The sequence below is a fragment of the Gallinula chloropus genome (assembly GCF_964237585.1).
Source record: "Gallinula chloropus genome assembly, chromosome: 2".
Classification (NCBI taxonomy): domain Eukaryota; kingdom Metazoa; phylum Chordata; class Aves; order Gruiformes; family Rallidae; genus Gallinula; species Gallinula chloropus.
Window position 1 is genome coordinate 87,503,069 of NC_140086.1, and position 24,464 is coordinate 87,527,532.

Consider the following 24,464-nt stretch of genomic DNA (forward strand, 5'->3'; position numbering starts at 1 on the left):
ACGTAAGTTTCTTTTTTCTAGATTTCCTTTGAAGCCAACCCAAGGAGGAAAACTGTTAATTTATGCAAAAAATGCACCTGCAGGCACATGTGTATGTAGGTGACAGTTGATGCCAACAGCTAACACAGAGGTGAAATAAATAATTGAGTGCATATCAGAAGACGGTTCACTTCATGTATTTTTTTCCATGGATGGATGGAGGACCTCTTTCTTACTGCAGTCAAACTGTCAGGAAAAGTGCTGCCAATTTGCTGCCCAGTTTGTGCAAAATAGGAGGTTTCAGCTCCATTTCATCTGCTTATGTTTGGAAAGCATGCCCAATCTGAGAATGGGGTGTATCAGCAAGACCTAACCCGGAAAAGGTTGTTGTAAAGCAGCCTCTCCTGGTGCCCATTTCACTCAAGCTACATCTAGATCCTAACACTACCTTTTTCAACCTATGATTTGAATAACACAAGGGAAACTTCATGGAGCTATGAAATTGCTACTAGGGAGGGAGCTGGGTCGGAGAAACAAGTCTTGAGGCTTAATTCAGATATTTTCTAAAGGGTTTTAAGTATTGCTACAACACTGGCTGACCTAAAAGATTGCCATGCTCTAGTCCAAATAGCCCATGTCATCCACAGTAAAGTGGTGTGGCTTATCCTGAAGAAAGCTGCTTTTCACAGAAAACCTAGATTTTTTTTTTTATCCTGTACTTGAAACATTGCTGCTGAAACTTCCATTTCTCTTAATTTCAAAATGCTGTTGTGCTTCTCTGAAACTGTAGCCTGTCTTTCTCATTTCTCTGAAGTTCTCTGTAGAACAGGTACTGCTCATAAATACACTTCTCACTGCAGACAAAGAAAGATGAGGCAGGAGAGCGATTATCTTCTGAGCGTTATTGTTTAGACAAACAGCCTACACGTGGAGGGGAGCGTGAGCTTAAGCAATACGAGAGAGTTCAGGAAAAAAATGTTCTGTGTTTTCTCTAAAACTTTACATTGAAGTGACATATGGACTTTATCTGAAACTTAGTGATTATTAAAAAAAATCAAAACAAACAGAAACCTTTTCTGATCATCTGTGCCCTCAGTTATAATGGAGAAGACAGCAAGCAAATCAAAACTGTATGTGGGAGTATGTGTACCTTCTATGCCAAGATGCAAGCATGCCTCAAGCATAACTATACAGGCATGTGGATACTGTGTTGAGATAGAAAATAGCTACAAAAGAAACAGTTAGGACCTAAAAGCTATGATTCTGTCTGTTCTCATAGAAGAAATTGTGCAGCCAGGGTAGAAGTCTGAAAACATTTCTCTCTGCAGCAAGTCTTCTAAAATATATTTAAGAACTTAAAGTTCGACAAATCAGTGGGAAAGTAAAAAACCTAGAAAAACATCTAGAAACCAGTGAGATGTAAATGACAACATACATTTTCCTTTTTTCAACAAGAAATATGGCTAACTGGAAGACCCTGGGGGAAAAACAATGGAAAGCAAGTGGAAACTTTTTTTTTTTTTTTCAAGTATCCTCTAGTTTCCTTTTCATGGATAGGAACTGAAACAGAACTCGGTGAGTCAATATAGTCCTTGGTTTGAATTTGTGAAATACTAATCACATACCCCTCAAGAGAAAGTGGCATATATTTCCTCTGATAGTGTACTACTTGATTCTTTGCCTCATTCATGTCTAAGATGCAAGTCCCCTTTTTTTTTTTCTTCCCAAAATAAAATTTCTTTGCTTTTACTAAGTTACTATGCCTTGTACCTGACACTGTTTGTCGTGGTTTCACCCGGCTGAGGGCCAAGATCCATGCAGCTGCCTGCTCCTTAAAGGAAAAGAGCAGGTTAAAGGGAAGGGGAAGGGGGGTGAGAAGTAAGGGAAGGGAAAAGGAAGAGAAAGGGGCAAATAACCCCAAAATCAAGAAATTAAGAGGCCCGTGGGTTGGGATAAGGATAGTTTACTAAGATAACAGAAAGATACAATGTAACAATACTAACAGGACTTCAAAGCAAAATATATGAAGCTATTGATACACAATGCAGTTTCTCACCAAACCACACAACTCAGGCCGTGCCAACCAGAGCCGTCCCAGAACCCGACCGTCCCCCACGAACCGCGCGTCCCGGAGCCGCCCCAGGCCTTCCTCCCGTCAGCCCCCCGATATCCTGGGCAGGACGTAACTGGCATGGAATACTCTCTTTGGTCAGTTCGGTCACCTGTCCTGGCTTCGCCCCTCCTTTCTCATGAAGAGCTGAGAAAGTCCTTGACTGTCTGACAGCAACTAGAAACATCAGGGTGTTATCAGCACTACTCCCATTTTACTCTCAAACACAGCATTCATCTGCTGTTACAAATGAAATTAACTCCATCCTGACCAAAACCAGGACACTGTTTTATGGTTTAGTGGTAAATATGGTTCCTTTAATATCCATCTGATAATAGACCTACTGGTACTATGGGTATATTAAAAATCTTGGAGTTTGAGAAAGAGACTACTTTTATATATAAAGCTAGCCAAAAGGATCTTTTAAAAGTTAGATAATTCATCAGAGCACTAAGGACTGTAAGAATTTTGGGGTTTTCAGCAGTTTTCATCATTGGTGCTTATATAACCTCTTCATTTAGTCTTCAGTATCATTTTTGCCCTGTCATTACAAAAGGCTGATCTCGTATCTAGACAGACCTGTACATGAAGGGAGATATTCCAGAGGCCTCACTCCCTTTCCAGCTACAGTGTTTCTCTACATCTTGTTTTGGCTTTTGGGTATTCCACCCGAGGTATGCAGCTTCCCTTGCTTGTTAGAGAAAGAAGTGGCAGCAAAGTCTGGACTGAAGATTGCTTCTGGGGAGTCCAGCAAGCAAAAGTGAGGTGATGCCACGTGAAGGGTCCTGGTCCAAGATGCCATGCCTGAGGTCAGGGGAGCTGTGCTGGCAGAACAGGAAACTGAACAGATACATTCAGAAACATGGGGATATTCTTCTTTGCAGGGCTGGACGTTCCTGAATATTTTCAGCTCTTGTTGAGCACACTGACAGGAGAAAGCATTCAACATTTTTAACTTTCAGCCACAGACAGTGATGCATTTTTCAAATGTTTATTTAATGTCAAGAATGAGAAGGACAGTCTCCCTTTTACGATGTGAGGGCAGCTGGGGAGTTAAGAGATAGCTAACAAAGCTGTCCAGTAGGTGAGAGGTCTGGAAACTGCCTCTGGCCACAGTAAATGCAAAGCAAAAAGCAGGTTTCAGCCACCCTGTCAGAGACCACCCATGACTGGGAGTTGTTCCCATTAGATCAGAATAGAAAATCAACGTGTTGGGTATCTGTTCAGACACAGATAAACCTCTCCCTTTCTGAAAATGTGTGCACGCTGCTCCTACCACTTCCTACTCTGTGCTGTTATCAGCACAGGCATGGACTCCAAAGCAATTCTGCTAAGAAGACAAGTGTAAAGATGTCATTAAAAAACATTTTTGTGGAATAGATTTAGTATTAAATATATCTAAAAAGTGATTGTCATTATTTGTACCACTCAGAGTCAAACAGAAAAATATTGAGGCTCGTTGGTACTTCTGTTGCTGCATGCAACTCAGATTATTTTTGCCTCATTGCTATTATTAGAGTATAAATGGATCTCTTCCATCCCATTGATAGAAAGAATCTGAACAACTTTTGAACTAACGGGTTTTTTTCCTAATATAGTGCAATGATAGAGAGATGAAAGTAGCAAAAGCAGGTCAGTGATCAAGTTCCAGTGACTGTTATTTTTGAGATATTTCTTACTCTTGTCCAAGACAAAACCCAATCCAAAAGAGCTAAACAGTCAACTGACAAAAAGAGTACTTTTTGTTTTTAAGCATCAGTCCCATATGAGACCAAAACATCTGGAGCATCTCCCCTATGAGGAAAGGCTAAAAGAACTGGGGCTGTTCAGCCTTGAGAAAAGAAGTTTAAGAGGGGATCTTATTAATGTTTATAAATATCTCAAGTGTGGGACATAGAGAAATGACCAGCCCCTTTTCAGTGGTCTGTGGGGTCAGGACAAGGGGCAACGGCTGCAAGTTGGAGCACAGGAAGTTCCGCACCAACATGCGGAAGAACTTTTACACAGTGAGGGTGACAGAGCCCTGGGACAGGCTGCCCAGGGAGGTGGTGGAGTCTCCATCTCTGGAGATATTCAAGACCCGCCTGGATGCCTATCTATGCAATATGAGCTGGGGAGCTGCTTTGGCAGGGGAGTTGGACTCGATGATCTCTGGAGGTCCCTTCCAACCCCTACGATTCTGTGATTACATTCATAGTCAAATAACAGATCCTGTCTTCGGTTGGATCAGATGGAGAGCTAATGTCACAGGTATGGAAACTCTGATGTTCCTAATAATGATGTTTTTTCTTGTTCTTTTCCCTCCACCTTCTCTCTATCCTCATGATATTTCTGCAGATGAAGACATTAATACTAGAGGTGTGAGTAAAATACACATCTGTAATCTCCAGCCTGAGGGTGAGGAGAGAGCCACCTGCACTGAAAGCCTTCGGAAATCTTTTGTGCACCAAGGCAAGTCTAAACTTAAAAAAAACCAAAGAAACAAAAAAACTTACAAGTTGTGGTTACTATATCTTAAATGTTACTAAGAACGTACCCTCTTCTCTTGGAAGACCTCATAGGGCCCCAACAGCTTTCCATGGAGCTGCTATGGTAAGGTCCTTATGGATCATTAACACACGGGAAAGTGAAGTATACTGACCATGAAGATTCCCTTTCTCTAACTTCTGCCTCCATGCATTAGCACTTTTTGCAGTTGTCTCAGTTGCATTTCATCATTGCTCTATCTTCTTTCTCTTAAAAACTTATATAGGAAAAACATTTTCTTTTCATCAGGCAAAACCTGAAAGAAGAGCATTTGTTGGGGTTACTGCCTCAGAGAGGCTGAAAGCTGCTGAAGGGAGATTGGCCAGGCCATGGAAAACTTCTCCTATCCTCCAGATGTGTCTGTCCTCCTAATTCCTCTGTAAATATGAACAAAGGCATTTTCAGGACAATGCCGAGGACGAAATGATGTTCACCTTCTGAGCTCGACACTTCCAGTGAAAGTAGAGTTGTCACTGTGGCAGCTGCCTCAAATTTATGGGTAAAGTCTTCCTTTCTTGTTGGGAGATGTGTTCTGTCATTGCTGCTGGAAGGTGGAGTTGAGGAGTAGTACGTTGCTATGTCCTGGGAATGGCTGCAAAGGAAGCTAATGTTTCCCTTCCATCCCTTCCTCGTCCTACCCGCTGGCAGATGGCCACTGAGCAAATGACGAATCTCTCATTGGCCAGGTTTGCTCTCTGTGGTACTTCCTATGCCAGAAAGAAGTACAGCACCATTATGAATGTTGCAGAAGCATTCATGTGCTAAGGCCATATGTTCTTAACCATGTTTTTTCCCTTTCCTTGCTATTTTGTTCCTGTTTGATTGCCTCTGAAATTAATATATAGGGAGAAACTCAGCGGAGTATTCATAGTCACCAAAAAGTCTCTGACCAGCCTGGCTGAGGATAAAATTTAACACTGATTCCCATGTTCTCCTCATTTCCATATATATTTGTTACCTGCTGAAAATGATGAAGGCTTCACAGAATGATTCTTGCTTGAGGTGGCAGAGATACTGCTGAGTTAATTAAAGAGAACTTGTGATGGAGAAAAGTAGTCCTGGACTTTTAGACACACACATCAGCTTCTGTAAGGCTTGGAAGGGTTCAGCCTGGAGCTGTCTAAAGGCTTGGAAGAAATACTTGCTTCTTAGAGGGGCACCTTAAACTATGGAGTTAAAACAGGTAAAATAGCAAAACCACATGTGCCTCATTATTACATCACTTCACACATGTATGAAATACTGGTTCATCGAATGGACTAGATTCATATGAAAAACTAGGGTTTAGCAAATGTGTGGTCATTATTTTGTGGCAAATCTATATTTCCAGTAATGTTCATAACGCTTTGGAAAGGTTTTGTTATTATAGAAGATGTGGTGGGAAGAGATGTACAGCTCTAGGACCAGTTAACACATCAGAAGAGTTATTTATGTGGTCTCACTTGGAAATGTCTGCTTGGTCAGTGGGGGAAAAATAAAAGAGTCTTCGAGATTGGGTACTCTAAGAAAGGAAGTAATGGATAGTAATGTTTGATATATTCCCATAAACTCAGGGGGGAAATGCCCCCTTACTTCCTCATTAATGATAATGCTTGAAATGGTAATGCTTTTGCAGGACTGGATTGGCTTTTTGCATTGTTTCATTCCTCCCCCTCATTCAGGTATGGTGCATGACATGCTTGGCTGATTTCCCATGTCCATTTTTTTTCCCAGTGTATATTCAACTAGCATGTTTACTTAATGCCTCTGTAAATACAGCAAAGATTCTGTAAGCGCTTCCCGTTCACTTTCTGCAGGGCATCAATGACTGTTGGCAGAACTTCTGTAGACAGTTACTTTAAAATACTCATCTCTTACATTTTTCTTAATAGCAACTAACCTTACATGTTTGACTTGGATGTGCTAACCAAAAGAATTACCGTATTCCTTTGCAAATGCACTGAATTAACATCTGCTGTTGATGCAGATCAAAACTTCTAACACCTCTGTGCTCTGTCCTTTAAAACTGTAGGTGCAGGGCTAATACATGATGTATTAATAATTTAGGATGTTTGACCAGGACTGGGTACGTGTAAGCAAGATTTTCTTGACTGAGGAGCATTTATAGACCCGTACAGGAAGGAACACAACAGGTTCAGCAAAGGGTGAGCTGACTTCCTGACATAGCTTTGCCCAGAGAATCTCCTTAGAAATCTAAACTACAGCATATATGTGACTGGCTCTGCTATATTTATATATATTTTCAAAATCTTTAATTCACTCCTTGTGAAACCCCCACATACATATGGCTTTATGTGTGTGTGTGTGTGTATAGGTGTGCATACAATTCCTCTCAAAAATTGAATGGGCATATTTTTGCCCTTGGGGAATATTAATTGCTTATTTATCAGAATGTTTTCAGTGTAAGGTTTGTTAGATATTTGTCCTAAAGTAATTTTGTGGGGGCTTTTTTTAGCATTCTATGAAGTAATCATAAAATCAGGCTGGTTTGGGTTGGAAGGGACCTCAAAGATCATCTAGTTCCAGCCTCTTGTCATGAGTGGGGACACCCTCACTAGATCAGTTTGCCCAAAGCCCCATCCAGCCTGGCCTTGGACACTGCCAGTGCCTCACTGCCCTCAGAGTAAAGAATTTCTTTATATCATCTAACCTAAACCTGCCCTCTATCAGCTGGAAGCCACTGCCCCTTGTCCTGTCACTACGCTCCCTGGTGAACAGTCCCTCTCCCGCTTCCCTGTAGGACCCCTTTAAGTATTGGTAGGCCAGAATTCTCTCTCCTCAGATCCTTCTCTTCTCCAGGCTGAACAAGCCCAACTCTTACAACCTGTCTTCAAAGGAGAAAAGTTCCAGCCCCTTGATCTTCTATGTGGCCCTCCTCTGGACTCGCTCCAACAGCTCCTTGTCTTTCCTGTACTTGGGATCCCAGAGCTGGACGCAGCACTCCAGGTGGGGAGTGAATGAGCGTCTGGCTTTTGCCAGGGATATTTCTACTTGTTTCAGGAAATAACGCTTTTCAGAAGTGGGTAGCAGGTAAGAACGGAGCTAGAGTGGCCTTGAGAGCATTAGTTATATAGGTTATACTTGCAGGAAATGAATAGCTCAAAGATACAGGCCCAACAGAAAGGAGTACAAGACCGAAGTGTGTTTTATATAAGAAAAGAAATCACAGGGTTAAAGGGAGATGGAGGAAAGAACTGATGGATACAGGCTTAGCATCCAGGATATTCTGTTCCTACTAGAATTATATTTTAGGTTTTGAGGGAATATAACATGAGGGGTTTGTAATATATTAGAGGGGAAGACAATATATACTTACTTGCCTGTGAGGAAAGTTTTTGGGTTGGTTTGTTTATTTTAATTATTTTTGGAGATGTTGAAATAAGATTTTGTATTCACAGAAGTAGCCAATGGTTTTCAGGTTTTGACAAAAAAACGCTCCTACTTCTCTTACCCAACTAGAATGTCCTTTTTGCTCTTAGGTACGTGTACAAAAGATGATCAAATCAGAGTAGAGAAATCTGGGTAACTGTAATATGTACAATTCCCTTTGGAAAGTGTAGGTGGAGAAAGAAGTATGTAGAGCTTGTGTATGTGATTAAAAAAAAATAACTATCATCTTTAGGAGTGTGAGTGTGGTTGTTCTTAACCAGCAGTGTTACCTTGTCTGATGATGCCCTTTGAGAAAAGGTCTATACTGCGTTCCTTGATTAATATCTGATAGGGACTGTACACTCAGTCTACCAATTTTATTCCATCGTATGTTTTGAACATGTAAGGAGTTCTTCTGAGATGAACTACTTGTATTTGGACAGGGAACTCTTTTGCAAAGGAATGAAAAAGTCTTTCAGGCTGTAGTATAATTTGCAGAGAAATAAAAGGGGCTGGTGTCATAAAGCGTGCCAGCCACCGGTTTTTATCCCTGGTGTTTGCAATCAAATGAAGCACGTACTTGGCTTCATCGGTGATAGCAAAGCCATTGCTTATAATTAATTTGAGCATCATTCTGAAGTTCTGGCATGCGAACAGAGCTTATTAGTTATTAGCCTAAACTTCTGTGCTCCAGGCAAACTTGGCCATAGGGAGAAAAACTGCACAGAGAAGGCCAAAAAGCCACCCAGAATTCTGCCTGAAGTTTCAGACTTTTCTTGCTTTAAAACTCAGCTTCCGATTTTTGTCCTCCAAAGAAAATGAATTCTTCTTATTATTTGTTACTTAATGCCTGATGTTATCCTTCTCTGATTTTCAGCTCAGGTGGTGGTTGTGGCACATTCATCTGGGCTGGTTAGATAATTTTTTTTTTTTTTTTTGATGTTCTAAGCTAAATTTATAGCCCTGTCGTGTCTCAGTTTGGTTTAACTGGGTAATACCCATGCTTCATTGTTGTCTCTAGTAAGTCTGTTGTGAACAAATTTATTATATCAGATACCCAAGTATTTTAAAATAATCATTTTAAGGCAGACAAAGCAGAAGACATTCCCTTGGGCTCTGGTGCTAGGCAGTAGTGTGTAACTATATCCTATAAGCACCTCTCATCTGTTTTCAGGTAAAAACCTGTATGACTTTGTAAACTAATAGAACAGTTTAAACTAAGTAAAACTGGTTTCAGTTACATTCAAGTCAGCAAATAGTGCAGCATTTTTGCATATTATGTAATTCACTATCACCAAGCACAATGTGTAGTCCTCTGTACTACAGGTGATCAAAACCAGCCTGCAAGCCTTTCACCAAGCCCATGTAAATGCTTGCTTCTGGCCAGGAGTTGTGTCTGTCTTCAGACTTACTTGGAGTTGTATGGTGAGGTGGGCTGGTACTGCATGGTAATGTCTATGTGGACCTTAGGGACCTTTTTAGGCAGTATTGGATTCCTAAATTAGAGGTCAATTTTGGTCAAAGAATTTTAAGTCCCTCTACAACACAGATCAGATAGCTGTCAAACCACCCACACTCCATGGACCATAAATTGATAGGACTGTCATTTTACTTTAAATCAGCCCTTGATCATTTGGGGTTATTATAGTCACCCAACATCTCTAGAGACCCTACAGAAGATGTCTCAAATGTGATGGTGTGGCACAAATACAGATACATAGTCCAGTGTTAATTTGTGAGCAGGTATTTGCTGTTCAGAAGTATGCAAATAACTTGTGTTTTTCTGAAAAGCTGGAAGGTTTCAGACCAAGGAGATACAGTTCACAGCTCACACACAAATTAAGTAAATTTTGTTGCAAAAACCCGAATGTGAGTTAAAGTTTTTGAAGTAGTAGATACAATCACTGACCCCTTAGCATGTCTGTCTTTCAGAAATGCAGCATCTTTCTCCTCTGCAGAGGAGAATCACTGGTCTCTGGGTTTGCTAAATTGAAACCTCCATTTGATTTTTCTTCTTGTATAATGAAATAGTCTTAAAATATGCTGTTACTTTCGGTTGTGGGGTTTTTTTTTTAAAAAAAAAAGGTGTATACATAGGTGTGTATGTGAAATGGCTCCTACAATTACTACCAAGGGGCAGATTCTTCTGAAGAACATGAATTAAATGATTGGATGGAGGGAATTTTAAACAGATACCATATTTTCTCCAGGTGAGTTGAACAAGGTAATTAATCCTGTTTATAGGTTATGTCACCCTTTGAAGTCTTCTGACCCACTGAATTGAGAGAGATTTTGTACTTAAATGAGGGTCTAGGGGAGGATGACTTTTCAAGAGGACAAAAGAACTTGCTGTAAGATAGACAAAACCCCAGACTTTAATTTTAATCTAGAAGCAAGCATCAGTGGAACTATTCTGATTGCTGCAGATAACTTTGCAAAGTTAGGCTCTTGCATCTCAGGGAATTCATACATGGAAGAGCAATGATGGCTCATGCTAACTGAGGATCCTGGCCCAAGATCTCAGGAATGGGAAGTTAAAATTCTGCAAAGGAATGAACTAAAACTCCTTCTGTCATTTCCATGCTGTTAGGTGGGACTATAACAAACCTCTACAGTGCTTTGCTGGCTTGCTACAGGTCTTTCCCTGAGGTTACAGCTAAAGGCATTGCTGCACATGTGCTGTTTGTTTCATGTAAGTATCTCACCAGGGTAAGGCTCTATAACCTGCCTGTGGCATATCATCAGTGAGGAGTGCTGTGATGCCTGTGCCAGAGTGCACAGTCTGTGATTTCAGAAGAGTCCAAATGTTTTGTGTGTCTGTGCAGAAAAATATCCTTAGTGATTTAGGAACCTCTGGTCCTAGGTTTCAGCCTGCAGAACTGTGGGGTTCCGAGTCCCTTGGAGTGTGATGTTTAATGTAAGCATCGACATCCTGCAAATATTTGAACCTTGGATGATCCTTAAATCATACTATGCTCTGCATGGGACAGCATGGTCTGCATTAAGGATGTAGCCTAGAAATCAGTTCCCTGAAGGCAGACCCCTGAATTGAGCCTCCTTTCCCACTTGTTACTGCAGGGAAGGAGCAGTAATGTCTCACTGACCTGTATTCCCAAATTAGCCTAAAGGGCACGTAGTGCTTTTTAATTTATTCTTTCTTTTTTTACCTCATCATTGTAGTTTTGACAGTTTCAAAAAGTATGGAATAAATCAGTTGTTCATCAGCCAAAACCACGTCTATGTTCTTTACAAATCAGAATATCAAACAGCCCTTTGTTTGAATTAAACATTTCATTTCCATTAAAAAAAAACAACCAAACCTGCTCGTATTATTTTTTTTACACTACAAAGACCTAAAGAAATTTCAAAAGTAACATCATTGTTAGCTGAAAGAACTTGATATGGAATAGGAATATCGGATTTAAGTGTGAGAATGTTTTTTTTTTTTCCTTACTGATTAAAAAACAGCTACCTAAACTGTCAGATGGTCATGAACCCTGGGATTTCACATGATAGGTTAGCCTGGGCAAAAGAGCTCCTCTTTGTTGTGTGTGTTTTGTCATATTTCTTAATAAGTTCATGAGATAAAGTTTAAACTTCTGTTGTCCTGTAAATTTGAGATGATCCACGAGAGACTTCAGTGGGGACTGTTTGCTTCCCAGCAGGTGTTTTGAGACAGTGGAACTCATATGTCTATGGTGGGGCAGTAGTAAGTGTCACCCTGCTGCGACTGCTGCCTCAGCTGTGGTTTGGGGATGTCATTTCAGAGGGCAGTGCTCCCGACTCGCCTGTGTTTTGTTTTGTCACTGTGAAGGCATGTGATAGAGTTAGCAAAGCTTTTCATGGTTTTACTTTTCCACTCTGAACTCAAGGATATTATTATCCAAACAAAAGTGATGGAGGAAAGTTCAGATAAATTCATTCCTTTGTATTATGCAAATCTTCTAATGCTTGATTTGAGAAATTCTAAGTAGCTATTGATCTCAGTGCTTTCACCTACAGCTTCAGGACTAACTGCACTAGTGAGCACCCAAATGACTAATGACTTATTATGTGTTCATGACACCACTTAGTATTTCTGATAGAAAATTTATGTTACATCTATAACTTGAGTGCCTAACGATACTGCGTGGCTATATGACAGTCTTGTTCAATAATGTTGTCATAAACTAAAAGACACATTACAAAATTGCTTCTTCTTTGTTAATAAGTGAAATTGTTAAAGTAGCTAAGTGCCATGCTTTAGTTATCTATGATGAAATGCAGGTGTGTACACATGCGTCACCTTCTTACCAGAATGCATGATGAAACCACCTGAAGAAAACCTACTAGCTCCCTGTGTGGCACGGTACAGTGTGGCACAGCTGAATGTGCTGCAGAAGACAGACAGCTGCTTCTGAAGGATGCGTTGCTGCCCCTGTTGATGAAGGTGCAAACCAACAGAATGCAGGTTTCTCTTTTAACAGGGCTCCTCTTTAATGTTGGTGTTTCAATGTAACTGAGTCTTTCAGGGTTTGGTTTTACAAACTGCTTTTTGTCGGTCTTTACTCAGGTAAAACTAAACCCTGTTTAGTTTAAAAAGTGGCTGTTGTGCCTGAGGGAAAAAAATGGAGTAAAAAGTATTGGATTCTCCTAGATATATTCCACAGTCTCACTCCTTATTTACCTCTAGGAGATGGTGCTCTTTGGTGGCAGAATGTGTTGCAGGCAGAGAGCGGGTTTTTTCTGTGTAAAGAGCAATGGATTGCTCAGCCATATCAGGAAACGTGGGGAAGAAAACCAGTGTGGGATAAATGAGATTCCTCCTTTATCCTACCCCTGAAAATAGTGAGTTAAGAATTTTCCTGGTGCTCCTACTTGTAGTAAATTATTCCTTTTGGGGCAGTAGGATCCCAGGAGCTTGGGGTGAGGTGGGAGCCCCTTGCTTCTATCAGTGTCTCCTTGGGGAGCAGGAAGGAATGCAAGAGAGAGACCTGCTTCTGCTTTCTAAACACAAGATTTTGCCCAAAGGGGGTTGTGTGTACTGGAACAGACGGCGTCTTAAGCTAGGGCAACTTTGGCTGGAATCTAACTTCTTCCAAGGTTGTACCCATGTACTCGATACCATTTTCAGTCTGTAAATAACTTTCATTTTAGACCTCTAGAAGGCCTTTTGTTTAAAAGGCTCTTCTCACTGGAACATGACCTTCTGTTCTCTGTATAACACTAGAGGAACAGTGGTTTCAAGGAGAGGTTTACAGTCATATTTCTTTTCTATTTATTGCTCTTGGAATGTGTGCAGGGCTTTAGGGCCCATCTGTTTAGTTCTGCTTCAGGCTTTTTTTTTTTTTTTTTTTTTTTTTTTGATAAAAGAATATTTAAGTTGTGTTTTATTGGGGGTGGGGTGGGGTGTGGAAACAATGCACCGCTGCACCACCTATTACTGAATTCCTCATTATTTCCTAGCTTTGTCAAAACACAAATTGGGAGGTGGGGTGGTGATGGACACTATCTCCTCACCTTGTGATTCACCTATGCTTCTCTGATAACACAGCATCTTGTAAAAGTTACATGGAACTCTGTAGTACCTGTACTTAAAAAAGCAACATTCTCTTCTGTGCCACTAAGTATTTAAGGTGGCAACTCCCACCACTCAACGCACATGTCCTCATTCTCTAGAATCTCAGAAATTCAAGGCATTGCAGTCGGCTCTCCTTGAGCCCATTCAGTTTTGTAAAAGCAGAGCAAACTGTGGCATTTCCAGATGGTATATTTCTCCCTGTTTTGTTGCTCTGTCACAGTTACATGATGTATGGTCATGTCATATGGCATAACACTGAGACTGAGGGGAGAAAGAAAATTCAGCTGAGAGTGTTGTTGCTCTTGTCCATGAAAGCACAAGGTGAAGGGAGATAGTATCACTAATATGACTGGAAAAAATGCAATATTTTCCGTAGTGCTTTATTTTCATACATTCTTATCTTGGAAAGGTTAGAAATACACAATGCCCTCTCTCCCTGTTGCACAGATTCTAATGACTGAATCTGTTGACGGAATCTCTGAATCCATACTCTGAAACATGACAGGCAATTCGGAAACTGAGCACGTTCTCATGTCTGTAACTTTTCTTCACTGATACTCAAACCGGAGATTTGACTCTTCACTATCCCGGGGCCGCAGGGGCAGCTCAGCGGGGGCGCCGGGAGCCCCTCGGCCCCTCCTGCCGCTCTCCCCGCGGGGTTCGCAGGGCTGTTTCTCCCCGCGTTTCCCTCAGCCCCGGCTGCCGGGCAGCGCTTTGCCCTTTCTTACCCAGGCTTTCCCCGAGGCGCCCGCCGGGGGCTGAGGGGCTCAGCTGGGTCCTGCCGTGCTGGGGCCTTGGATCCGGCTCTGTCCGGCCGCGGGCGGCCCCGGCACCTCCTCACCGCGGCCGGCCCTGCAGCCGCCCGGCTGCTGCTGCCGGCGGCTGGGCACCTCGCACACATTAAAAAATGAAATTAACGTGCTCACATTTAAATTTTAAGTAAGGGCACTGGAAAAGCAGCAAATACTGGTTCTGAAAGCTTTTTCCCTGAAAGATTCTTGGGCGTGACAGATGACTTCTCCAGGTTTGGGGAATAAGCCCCCTGGAGAATAAATTGCTTTAAAAGGTGGTTCCTTATTAAATCACAGAATGAGTTAGGTTGGAAGGGACCTTTAAAGGTCCTCTAGTTCCAACCCCTCCGCAGTAAGCAGGGGCACCTTTAACTAGACCAGATTGCTCAGAGCTTCATCCCGCCTGCTCTTGAATGCCTGGAGGGATGGGGCTTCCACTGTCTCTCCTGGCAACCTGTTCCAATGTCTCACCATCCTCACAGTGAATTACTTCTAATGTGTAAATTAAACCTACCCCGGTCAAGTTCAAAACCATTTCCCTCATCCTGTCGCTACACACCCTTATAAACAGTCCTTCCCTGGTTTTCCTGTAGGTCCCCTTCAGGTAGTGGAAGGCTGCTATAAGGTCTTCCCGGAGCTTTCTCTTCTCCAGGCTGAAGCAGCCCAACTCCCTCAGCCTATCTTCACAGCCATCATCGTCATGGCCCTCCTCTGGACCTGCTCCAAGAGGTCCATGTCCTTCCTGTATTGAGGGTTCTAGACCTGTACGCAGTACTACAGGTGGGATCTCACCAAAGCAGAGTAGAGATAGACAATCGCCTCTCTCGATCTGCTGGCCACCCACACTTCTTCTGATGCAGCCCAGGATGTAAATGGTCTTCAGGACAGCAAGTGCACATTGTTGGCTCATGTCCAGCCTTTCATCCATTAATACCCCCAAATCTTTTTCCATAGGGCTGTTCTCTATCACATCCTCCCCCTGTATTCATAATGAGCACTGTCCCAAACCAAATACAGGACTTTGCACTTGTCCTTGTTGAACTTCATGAGATTTGCGTGGCCCACCTCCCTCAATGTAGATGTCCATAGGGTAAATATTAAGGAAAAGCTTGGTTATGGTCCTATGAGGTGGTGTTGATTAGCAAACTGGTGCTTCAGTTTCTTCATGCTGACCCAAGTCACCTCAGTGATGAGGCAGGATGGGTGCTGCAGCCCCTGGTCTCATGTGATCAAACACCAAGGAGCCACCCAATACTTGCAAAAGGATTTTAAGGATCTCTATGGACCAATGGTATATGATTTTTTTTTTTTTACAAAAGTTTAGGTAGTTCTTGGGTGAAAAGTGTCTGAAGAAGATGAACTTAGGAATCTATTCTTCCTCTATTGCTGATTTTTATCATGACAGGAAACCGATCGGAAAAATTTGCAGATGACATGAGTTTAGAGGTATGGTAAGCATTAAGGAACATAGAGTACTATGAATAGTCTTAGAAATATAATCTAATACCTGATATATATATTTAAGGACTAGTCAGATGAATGAATTACATTATTCTCTCTGTTGTGGGGGATTGTGGTGGTTTGTTTGCGGTTTTTTTCTCTTAGGTTTTGACACTGAGAAAATGACTCAATCTGATTGGAGGCTGAGATACTGATGAGAATAAGAAGACAGGTTGTTGTTTTCACTCTCTTAATGTTAATGTGGAATTGAATCCAGCAATACTATCTGAAAGCTGGCAACGTTAACTCACTTAAAATTGTCATAGGTACTGATGGTAAAAGACAGGGCAGAATATATATATATGTGTGTGTGTCTATATATTTCTCCCCCTCCTGATATTCAAACAGCTGAAAAATCTGTTTTTTAAGATAATGAGTACTGTCTGTTAATTTGTGTCAAATTCTGGCCTCCTGCTTCAGCCAGTTTTACCTAAATGGAAAAAAAATTAAAATGCCTTGTTTTGATCCCAGTAATGGACTGGGAAGATAAAGATCGGCCAGCAATTGGCTAGGTGACTCTAGCAATACAAAGAAAATCTCTCTTCCTCCCTCATCTTGGCTATAGAGAAACTAGTCCAGCAAATCAAAGAGGATAGGTACTACTCCTATGGACCAGTATCTCAGCTATTAGGAGATACAAACCCATCCGGGATGCCCACTGTGGCAAGATATTGCTGCCCAGCTAGAGAAGATGATTGCAAAAATAAACCACATAGGTACCCACATTCCCAAGAGTTGAGCCACTGGGAAACATCAAAAAACGCCAAAACAGTGGGTGGATCAAGCTGCTATGATTGAAGTGGATCAGGTAGGTTTGGAGCGGCAACATGAGGAGGAGTTAGTTATAGCTAACTGGTCCCATGACATCTCAGGTTATCAAGGAAGGGATGCTACATATAGATGGGCTCGTGATCCAGGTGTCAAACTAACCATGGATGCTACTGCACAGCTAACCCGTGAATGTGAAGTATGTGCTGTGATCAAACAAGCCAGCAGACTACTCCCTTCTCTCACCTTTTGATTAAAATACCTAGGGAAGTTGCCATCTTTTCCAGAAAAAAGCTTGCTTGCTAAGCTAATGCCCAGCAAACAAAATATAGCATAGTGAAAGTTAAATCCTCCTTTGTACAGGTAGGTACCTTGGTGTAAAGTATGTGGAGTTCAGCGTGTCTGTGAGTTTTATTTGCAGGAGAAGTCAGCGTGCAGTAAGGAAAGGTGTAAATATATAGCGTGTCTGTAACTTGTTTCCTTATGCAAATTGTTCTTCACATATTCAGCGTGGGGTAACTTTCAAAATGCAGCAACCAACCTATTCTGGGAGTGCCTGGAGCTCACACAGGGAATGGTGGCATTATTTTATAGCATAGATAAGTGCTCAATAATTCTCTCATGTAGACAAGTGTTCTTGTTTCAGCTGGGATAGAGTTAAATTTTCTTACGAGAGCTGTGGTTTAGATTTAGTATGAGAATAAAACACTAATAATTTAATTGTTGCTGAGTGGTCAAGGACTTTACACCTTCTCATACTGGCCTGAGGACAAGAAGGTGGGGGATGTACAGGAAGTGGGGAGGGGACACATCCAGGGCAGCCAACCCACACTGCCCAAAGGCATATTCCATACAATACAACAGTGTGCTCGGTGCATTACTGGGGGAGTTTGCTGGGCATCTATCAACTGCCTAGTGAATGAACGAATGAATGCTCTTGGTGATTTTTGTAGTGCAATAATGCCACTGACGTTCATTGACTTACTGCCGACTGGCACCATATGACTGTGACAGATGTGTGAACTTGCAGGTTCCTAGATTAATTCGTACTCTTTTGAATATTAATGCTTCTTAAAACCTTTATTGCCATTTTTTTCCTACCTTCTGTATAAAATCATTACACACTTCTGTTTGTGTAGCCTTGTTTTCGAAATATTTCCAGCCTTTAAAGCTTGAAACATAATTTATGGGATTTTCCAGTTTTCTAAACAGTTATGTATAGGTATGGAATTTTAGTTTTATTTAGGATATGGTAGCCATTTCTTTGTGTCAGACAAACAAAATTATGTCCCCATGTGAAATAGCATGCACTGCATAAAAAAGCTGATGTTGTAAACCTAGAATATAAAATGTGTGCACTTATTTTTTTGTATTTTAAGCACAAACAACAATGACTGTTGTGGCAGGTAAAATAGATCTTAGAAAAAAACCTCAAAAAACCAACCACGTGAATAGAAACAAACAAAAAACCTCACAACCCCAAGCCAACAAAATATAGTTGTTGCTTGATCTGCCTAGAAGAGGCAAGCAATCATGGTGTGTTGCACTGTAAGATCAAAGCACAATAAAATTCTCACTCTTACAATTCATGAAAACAAGTTGAACGTTTAAGAAAAATCCAGAAATTGAGATAGGGAGTCACGCTGATTTCTAAAATCCATAGAACAGTACTTACTAGCAGGCTCATATTAATCACTAAATGGGAAATAATACTGTCAGTTAAAAGGCAAAACAAATGGGTGTACGTCACTGGCAATCCAGGCTGGCTAGATTCTTTATAGATTATGTTATTTTATTTAAAAAACAACACTCATTCCAGAAATGGCATTATTTCATAATGTTTTCTTATTTTTATAAAGCTATTGCTGGCATACTCTGGGCTGGCATATTCTGCACAGCACAAAGCTATCAGGTCAAGGTAACCTGTAATTTTCTATCATCGTATTTATCTCTATGTAATATATAGTGAGTATCATTGCTGTGACCATTTCTCTAAATGTGTTGATTTTCAACAGGAACATCAGGTTTTGAGACTTAGTAACAGATTACTTGAATTTGCCAAGTTCCTTTTCAAGAAACTGAATTTAAGAGAAAACTTTGAGCCTTTATCTGATGACGATGCAAGTATGGATGAATGGAGTATCTTTATCATCTCTGTTCTCTTACATATTGTCTTGTCATGTACCGAGTGTTCTTTGCTAATGTATAATTGCACTTTGTTATTCCTTGGTTGTTTAATTTAAGCAGACATTTTCCAAACAAGCATCACAGCATACTGTTGAGAGTTGTGGTATTTTGCTTTACTTTTTTGAAAAGGTTTCAGTGGGAAAGCAGGAAGGTGCAAGGACTATTATGTTGATTAGACTTATTATTTTCATAATGTCAAGGTAACTTGAAAAGATAAAATAAGTTCCTTTTGTGTTTAGACTTTTTTGTTTCACTACTTACATAGCAATGCATGCTTAAAATACAAAAGTTAAGGTTGCTGAAACAAACTACTTCCATTTTACCCTAATAATTTTTCTAGTATTTTTATTCTAGGTGAAACTTAGAAATATGGCCTTGATTTGTTGCTGTTCTAAATAATTTGTTATAAAATGGTACCATTTTAAAACAGCAGCATTACATGCATAATGTAGACTCAGATTGTTGTCTGTGTGGCATTGTGCTCTCAGGTCAGCATAATGACAGAACAGCTCAACAGCTGAACATTAAACTTCTCTTTTATAAGGACCAGGGTATTCAGCATTTTCCTGGGAAATGTTCCAATGGGTGTTGATTTCTGTAGAAAGCAAGCATGAGGAGGGGGGTAGTAAGTAGTATTGGCTTGCAGTAATTATCAGCCTTGGTCAGAACAACAGTTCTCTAGATACAGGGTAGAATTCCTGGAAAATGCTATTTACTTGGAGAACAAGTCATGTGGGTACTGCTTAATAGATGTCAAGTCCTCTGACTTCAGACCAAAGAGCCCAAGAGGTTTCTGTTGTGATCTGGGGTTTCCTAAGCACAGAAATAAAGTTATTTTATGTTTTGAAATTGTGATGTGTTAATACAGCTACAGTCCTCTCTGACTTCTGTCCTATGTTGTAGACAGCATGACCCAGCTCTGCTGAGTCACAGAATCATAGAATGGTTTGAGCTGGAAGGGATCTCAAAATTCATCTAGTTCCACCCCCCCTGCCATGGGCAGGAACACCCTCCAATAGATCAGGTTGTCCAAAGCTCCATGTAACTGGCCTTAAATGTCTCCAGGGATGGGGCGTCCAAAACCTCCCTGGGCGATGTGTTCCCTTACCACTATCATTAGTCCTAGGGTGATCATAATGACACCTGCATGAGTTTCCCTGCCTCTTCCACCTCCCTTCCCCCACTGTGGGCTAAAGTGAGGGACAAAAGGCAATTTACTATCACTTTCTGTGGTGTTTTGGTGGAGTCAGGAGGAAGGTGGAAGGAAATACATAGTTTCTGCGTTGGTGGGATTGGCAAGACCAGGCAGATTCCCTACTGCAGGAGAGCATCCCTGTGTCTACAATGCCTCCCTTGTTTCTTTAGCCATCATGAAAACTTCTTCGGGTTTGGAACTGTCTGATATGGAAACAGACAGTAATCTGACTGGTCATAGAGCTGTAATATTGAAGTATGACTACTGAAAGCATTACTCACATCAAATACTCATCAAATAATCCCCAGAATGAAACACTTGCATTAATCCTTTATCAAATTATTTCAAATCCAGAGGCTTACTGTCTTTCATTGTTTTGGATTTATTTCCTCCCTGCTGCCTCCCCCCTCGCCCCCTTTCTTCAGGCAGAATTCTTTCTGGCTTCAGTAAAGGCCATACAACATTTGAAACCATCAGTCAAAGTCAGGCATTGTTCTCCTGTCGACAAATTCTTTCTTCAGTTAGACACATCCCTGTGAAACGTTTTGATCTGGCTTGAACAGCAGGCTAGTTTATATTGCAAAGCCAGGTATAGAACAGAGGGAGAAAGAAGCTTTGGGGGTTTTTTCTTTCACTTTCCCTTTTCAGAAAGACTGTTAACCACTCTCATTCTCGTCTTGTATACAGATTGTTGCCAAGATCAAAGCGCAGATGACAGGAGAACTGACAATGGTTAGCTACCAGCCACAAGGTGACAAAGCAAATCTTTCAGAATAGTTTCCTCCAACCCAACTGCCAGGAAGAAAAGATGTTGACTTCCTCCTTGAAGAAACGGAAAGACTTGGTAAAGAATTGTGATAACGAAACTCTTAATTTTATGAAGCACCTAAATGCAGCAGAAATTACCTACTTTGTATTAGTTGAACGTGATATTAATCAATATAAGACTGGAAATAAGCTGTCATCATTAGTACATGCTAGAAGAAACTGAAATTTTCACAGATCTTAGCTTTTTTTTTTTAACTACTTCACAAATCCTGAAATTCGTTGTATGATGCTTTCTCAGCTGAGTTGTAGGTTTTTTCACTATTTTGATGGGATGTCTGAACAAACTTTAATTCTTCTGAATTGGTGTGGATCCTACATTCTCTTTGGGGCTGATATTTACTTTCTTGTTTGATTTGGTCCCATAGCAGGAACTGAGTGTTATAAAAATAGCATTACCTCTTTCATCAGCAAAATGAGCAGAATAAAATGTCATAGCTTGAGAGACCTTGAATCGCAGCTTTCTTCCTTACAGTCCAGCTGAGGTTTTAAAGCTGTTTGTCCATCTGATTGTTTTAGAGTGCTCCTGGTTGCTTTCTGCTGCACTGCATCACATCTGTGTTGGAAACGCTGCATCTCTTAGTTTGAACCCTTTAGTTCTGATGTGTCTTGTGATACAGTCAGTCCGCATTTTGCTCTCATCTGCCATTTATGTCTGCAATACTGGATGAATCTTGTAACTTGTATGTCTGTGTCCCAGCATAAGAAGCTTGAGACCTCTCTCTGTGATTATTCCAATTATGTTTTTTCTCTGAGCCTTGAGCATTTCATACACACACAGACAAAAGGGAATCTATGAATGATGAAACACATCAGAAAAATCACATTTGTATCTGATATCTTTCTGTATCTCAGTTGCACACTTGAGTTTATTTTAAAAAATGGTGACAGCAATTGACTGCAATGACAAGTTTGGGAAGCACTAGCTGTTGCATCTTTGCTATGACAAAATAGACAATGGAATAGAAAAACTGTCCATGTGACTGCCAGGCAAGTGGTGATGATTATCTCCTCGTTTCCCCTGCACCACCGCAAAAAGAAGAGGTGAAATGAAGCCTTTTCTGAGATACTGAGAAACTGCAGCAGCTGAAAGGGTTGCTGTGACTCCTCTTTCAGTTCAAAGGCCATCACCAAGCACGGTATTGCTGAATGATTCCCTTCTTTTAACAGGAGGAAGCTTTCAGTTCCAGCTCTGTTCCTGTCCCTTTCTCACTACCTGTTGGTAGGGAGACCCCAACATGTCATTGTGATTGATACCTCAGGAATGACATTATGTTGAATGATTGTTATGTTTCAATTTGCTAAACCTTATGGACACGAGTTTTCAAAGGACCCTTACGCCTAAGTGCTGTAAATGTGATACACGTTCCATAATTGCCAGATAGATATCAGCACATAAACAAGTCTCTGCTCCTCTCCCTTGAGAAAACTGTGTATGCTGTTCTGCTTCCGGATCAAAAGCCAGAAGCAGCAAGGAGATGACGGTGTTTTAAACAGGTAACTTCAATCAAGTGTCAAATGAATATCCAGTGAAGAGAAATACCAGAATAAATGTATTGGAACTCACGTCTGTGCTTACTGGCAGCTTAGGTGGCTTTGAGTTTATGACTTGGAAACCAGATTTCTTATTGGCTTTTATTATGTTTCTCTTGACATGTTTTTGTTCTGAAATGCATGTCAATGGGCTTTGCAGTGACTGGCTGCTGATTGATTTGCTGACAGCAAACATGAAAAATAAAATGCAGAGCTTGCAGCAAGCTAATTCTAGTTCAGAGAGAACGACCCTCTGCTTCCATGAGTCCTAGAGATCTGAGACTGAGAAGGTCACTTTGAGGAGGATGAGGCAGGAGGATATTCTTACCTTAAGGCTATGGCAAACTCTAAAGCAGGCATGACAAGACGCTAAGTGTAAATTTCCTTTCTATCTTCTCGGCCTCCCTCCTGCTCAAGCATGAGAACCATGAACATACTTCAAGGAAATGGATTTAGGGCTACTCGTTGACTTCTGTGGTTAGATTTCCCAGCAGTATGAGCAAAACCAAACTTTGTTTATTCAAGACTGAAAGCAAAATATTTGGGAGGATGAGGGAGTGCTTTTCTTCTCTATTTTCAACTTGGCAAAATTCATTATGGTGACAGGAGGAGTAGCAGGTGCAGAAAGGGAAACAGGGACAAATAAAGCACTGCTAAATTTAGTAGTCCGGAGTAGAACTATATGCAGCTGATCCATAGCTTTAATTTCTATCTTTGGTTTCCAATTATTTTCCAAAATAGCTGACACCCCAGCACTTTGCTGCCCATGAGAACGCAGTCTCCTTCAGGTGCGCTCCCTATTCATTCCTAGTCCGTCTTCAAAATGTTCTCTGCAAAACATACAATATTAGCTGTCTCTCACACAATACAAAGTTATCTGCCAGGAAAACTTTTTTTTCCCTCTTTCTCTTGCAATATCTATCCAAATATGTCTCCCCAAGTTCAGGTTTCACTGCTGCAGGCTCATCCAAGGAGAGCGTAGCAGCACTCATGTAGGGCAGTCTGTGTGTTTCAGAGATTTCCCTACTGAAGAGCTGCAATTCATTGTCATTGCCCACAACACTTGGCAGTGATGGAGTTCAGCTTGCTCTGTTGTAGAATAATATGGTTGTCAGATTGCTTCATCAAGTTTCCTTGCAAATACTAAAGCTACTAGGGCTGCCATTGATTCTTTTAGGAGTTATTTGCCATCCTCTTAAGCAGTGGTACGTGTGTGGTATGCAGTGTGCAGGCACAGTTAAAGTTACAAAATTTGTGTTGTAAGCAAAAAAAAAAAACACCAGTAGAAATGAACTACAGAAATTAATGCTAACAGAATTGTGACATGGAGTAACCCCCTTCATCCCCTCAGCACTTTTGTAACTATATTCTTCAAATAAGGTTTCCAGGCTTGTTTTAATGTATTCCATCAATATAATTTCAACAAAATCCTCGGGGACATGTTACCAGCATGATATGGGTCTCACCCTTTAGGTGTTTTTTTTCCTGGTATCTTCCTGCGATTGGTACAATTTCTAGTACTACCCCTACCTTCTTTTTACTAAGTTACTTGTGCTTTAACAGTAAGAGAGAAAATTCAGTGTCCTGAAATAGACATAGAAAATTAATCTTGTGTTCTAACAGCTAATTTAATTTAGTTTCTTAATAGGAGATGCCTGAAATATTAAGGGGACAGATCACCCATGGCCTGGAAAAAAAAACTTGTCACATCTCTTACATGCCTGCAAAGAGTAAATGATTTTTAAAATGGTTTCCCAGTAAAGGTTTCAGGATTTTTTTCTGAGCTGTTAAGTCCATGATTCTCTTTAACTTGGATGGATTTCCCAGAAAAAAAAATGTTGTTTCTTGTTAACAAGGCAAAGGGTCTTTAAGGGGTCATTTCAATTTCTGCAGGACCACTTGTTGGTTAATGTGTGCATTTGGAATGCAAAGGAAAATACAGATTGTATGATGTAGGTTAGCGACAGTGATGAAAGACCAGTGGGGTTCTTCTAAAACTGCTGACTCTTTTGTAAAAATGTGTAATGATTTGTGAAAATTGTATCAAGGGGTAATATTCAGCAAAGTCTTTCTAGCAGACTCTCATCTGTCATTGTTAGGCACCAAGGAAAACCTTGTTTA